This window comes from Pholis gunnellus (assembly GCF_910591455.1).
Source record: "Pholis gunnellus genome assembly, chromosome: 2".
In the NCBI taxonomy this organism is placed as follows: Eukaryota; Metazoa; Chordata; class Actinopteri; order Perciformes; family Pholidae; genus Pholis; species Pholis gunnellus.
In genome coordinates, this window is record NC_136536.1 from 8,549,761 (window position 1) to 8,554,020 (window position 4,260).

The following is a 4,260-nucleotide window of genomic DNA, read 5'->3' on the forward strand; positions in this document are numbered from 1 at the left end:
TTCATGCAGTATTTTCCATCACTGTAAAAACAGCTCATTGAGGTAAAGTTGTCTGGGTTAGAGCATCGCCCTCCTTCAGTTTTCCAAGTGTAACATGTGTGATTAAGCTTTTAAATCCAAGCAGTGGAACTTTGATATGGAAATTGTACATTGTATCGCGTCTCATGGAAAACCTTCCAAGGAAATTCAAGGGGGCAAAATGAAGCATGGACTTCTGCCTCCCTTTGGGTCGTTTGAGCTGCTCTCTTGTATGCCAGGGATATTCTACGTTTCTACTTTAACTCTTAATTAAAACTGTTTTGTGCAGAGGGTTAGATGTGTAGACTGATACCACTCTCATGTCTGTGGGCTCAATATGACACTACAGCACAGCTGCCAGCTAATTTAATAAACATATTTTCCAAAATGTAATAAGAAGCTGTGTCTGATGTGGGGTTTTTTTCCACAACAGAGTTTAATCAACCAGTTAAAAAGTCGTAAAAGCTCATCTACTCCTTCATCATTAGAGATCCATGATCTATGACATGTCTAAATGTTTTTTATTGTGTAACTGCTCAAAAGTCCCCTGCTCATTGAAGGTTAAACATCCAAGTGAAGCAACACTAGGCAACACTTTTTTTTTGAGTGTAGAGAGACTCTAATGGATGTAATAATATAATTCAACATGGTCCGTTTTAAAGGACGTGTAACACACAAACCAGGAATCTGTGGCTGATCTTTTAATGATGAAGCAGCATGGTGAAATGAGGTTTGTGTTTCATAAATATCAATAGATGTTGGACAAGCAGCGCTGGAGCTGCTGAGACCGCTGCTGCCAGGATTTCAGTCGGGGCAGTGCTGGCATGTCATTGTGCAATAAGGACTCGTATTTCCTTCCTGCCACAACTTGAGATCCCTGGAAAACATTTTCCTTCTTTTTCCGAGTTGTGTGAATGAACTAATATGTTCCATTAACATGGAAACTACATACGTCTACGCTGGTTGTAACCGCGTCGTTATTTAACAGGACTCTGATCGATACTCGAATGTTTGTAGAAAGAATTCACGTGTCTTAAGTCCAGTGGAAAGAATGGTGGACTAGCTCATGGATTTTTCCCTTTTGAGCACAGACTTATTAAATCCCATGAAACAATATCACCCCTCCCCCCTTGTCGGCACTTCTTCTGTCTTGTCCAGGTTTCCAATTCCATCCTACAGTATTTCATAACTTCAACATCTCTCTGTTTCAGCACAGTATCGATGCATAAAAGTCCACATTTGGTAGTCAAAACAAAGTGGAGTAAACTTGTTCAGCCGAAAGAAAAACTCAGTCTTCCCATTGCGGCTTCATTCTTAACGACTGACTGTGTTCCAGCCTCAACAATCACAATTAATCACTCGTTGCACCAGTTAAAGAAATGTGTTTAATCCAGCCAGTCCTAAAGTCATGTGGGCGGTTTCGTTCAGTTGTTTTGGGAAGCATTAACCAGTGTCAATAGAGATCATGGGCAGAGAAAGGAAAGAAATATCTGCAACCCTTCTTGAACAGTCATGGGTGCAAAGACAAATCAAAGCATTCCAGGCCCACAGACCTATAAATAGTGCCAGAGGAGGGTGTGTGTTCATGCTGTGCCATGTTTCTGTGAGGGGCCTGTCATTGCCAAAATCCAGCGTTTACACAGAGCCATAACAGGGCGTAGTAAACACTTCATCTGCTCTATGTCGTTCATTATTTGGTGTCATCCATCAAGGGTCTCTGTTATTTCAAAATTGCATCAAGCTGACAAGTTTAATGTGGCATATAATCCGAGGAGCAATATGCAAGTTATTGCGAGTTTTAGTTCATTAGGCCCCTTAACCAACGAGATGCGACGCAGGAAGCACAGCTGACCTCGGGCCCAAACTTTGCAGCAGGAGTCCAGGAAATGGGCCAAGGCCCAGTGACGTCGCCGATGTGGTTGCCTTGGCCCACGAATGGTTGGGTCTGGATCCCACATGGTTCCTTGCTATCGTTTGCATAAGTCAGGACCCTGTGACAGCTTGTGGTATACTCTGTAGCACATTCACGGTAGTCTCTCCCTCTCTCGCGCATTGTTCCATTGGCAGCAGCGTGTAAGATGTTTCCAAGCTGGAAACAGATTCCTTTCTTGAAGCGCCAAAGATAAAAAATGCACCGACCTCGTGATAATTAGGCTGGTATACGTTGCGCAACAGTAAGCTCCTTCTTTTCAAAGGCTGAAAATCCCAACCTTGTAAAATGCAAAGTCAATTTCAAAACTTACTTTGACTCTGATTGGATTGTGGATTTGGCAGTGGGCCAGCAGCAGGGGGCTCCATGGCTGGCTTCAAGAGAGGAGGAAAGACCACGGATGTTAAGGTTAGCAGGCAGCTCTGTTGATTCTGGAGTGGAATTTCACTTTTCATGGGACTGATTAAGTTAAATGGTTTCTTTTAATGGTATAATTTACGCATTTGGGCAATGGAACAAGAAAAAAAAAAGTTGGACATGCGCTGTAGTTTGGATTTGAACATGCAGTACTGAGGTGCTTGGCTGCATGTTTAAAAAAGGAAAACAATTTATAAGCCTCAACACTTTTATAACTTGTAATCTGCGTGGATAATTAACAAAGTTCCTTCTGATAACTCAAATTCAAATTAAATGTGGACATCGACTTCCAAGAAAAATGAAAAAAGTGTCTGTAGAGTGATAACTTTAAGTGATTTAATAAAGGTTTAATTCATTTCTAATGAAGTTACATACTAGTTTGTGGTACTTCATTTAGGATGTGACTGTGAGTGGGAGTGAGAAAACACAACATCACCAGACCTCAGGGACTCCCTCCTCTGGTGAGCGAGCGTCAAACACCCAGACTCCTTGATGTGCCTGAACAGTATGTTCTGTGTAGCTCACGCCTCATCAGGAACTGGACTGAGGAACACAACCACAACAGCTGTAATTGTTTTTGCAGCCAAACTGTGATTGACAGTTTCAGTCCAAATCAAGTATCCATGTATATGTCCTGGGAAAGGGAAAATAGTACAGTTAGTTACATTCACAAACATTTATTCTTATGGCAGCGGCGTGTCAACGACCACATTACAGGCCACCTTTGCTTTTAATTTAATTCAGATTTAGTTTGAGGCCACATTAAGCTCAACTAGTCCCACTTTTATAATTCATGGAGAGATCATTAAGCCACTTAAAGCTCAATTATTACATGTTGTGGCTATGTTTCACCAAATGACGTCAAAGTTCTCAAGAATCTCACGATACCAATCACATGGATATACATAAAATCAAGGGGGACATAAACATACATGTTCCTTCTTTACCATGAACACACACACACACACACACACAAGTTTATTTTGAGTCAAACCCACATACACCGTCCTGCGGCCCCAAATACTCAGGGGGGGAAAAGGCACTTCTTTCTCCTGTTTTAGTAATGTTTGGTAAAAACTACAATACCCAGCTCTTTAAGGAAGTTACTGAGCCTTTAAGAAAATACATTCTATTTTAGTAACTTGGTCATAAAGATGTTCCTCTCTTTGAGGTATTACTCGTGGTTTGGGACCGAGTGCTGCAGACAAGGTAGGAAAATGTAGACAGAACAATCCATTTGGTCTTTTCTTGAGAGCCGATGAGAAAAACATAACAGCAGCGTCATCTTTTAAGCTGTTTGGACATAAAGCCTTTTTTTTTTTTATTGTCACATAGAAGAAAAAAAAAATGGCACAGGAAAAGAAAACATGAGATTTATTAATCATCATCACAACACTGACATCAACACAATTCTCCCTTTTTGTTCTGCTCATTTGAGTGCAATCAACACCATGAAATAAAACATGTTAATAAATAAGAAAAAAATTATTTACAAGCAACAAACTCAATTTAGCATCATTTATGTTTTACAACGTAAAAATGTAATAATTGGTTGTACAAAACAAAATTCTGTGCAGCTTAACTGAATTCAGTGGGGATTACAACTTTAGTTGAACATATTAGAGAAATGATGGTGCCCTGGATGCTCTGTTTGACACACCAAGATTCATCAAGAAACATGGGAAAAGTGACAGGTTTATAAAGTGATTTGAAATAAGTGTCAGTGTAGTAGTGTTATTCCGTTAGTGGTTGATTATCTACAGTATCTCCACCGTCACACCGCCAGAGAAATGAAACACCAGAGGTGTGGTATCAGTTTCTTTTCTCTCATCGGGCAGTTGTAATATTTATTGACACTATTCACATTGTATACGACAGAAGAGAGATGATTTGAT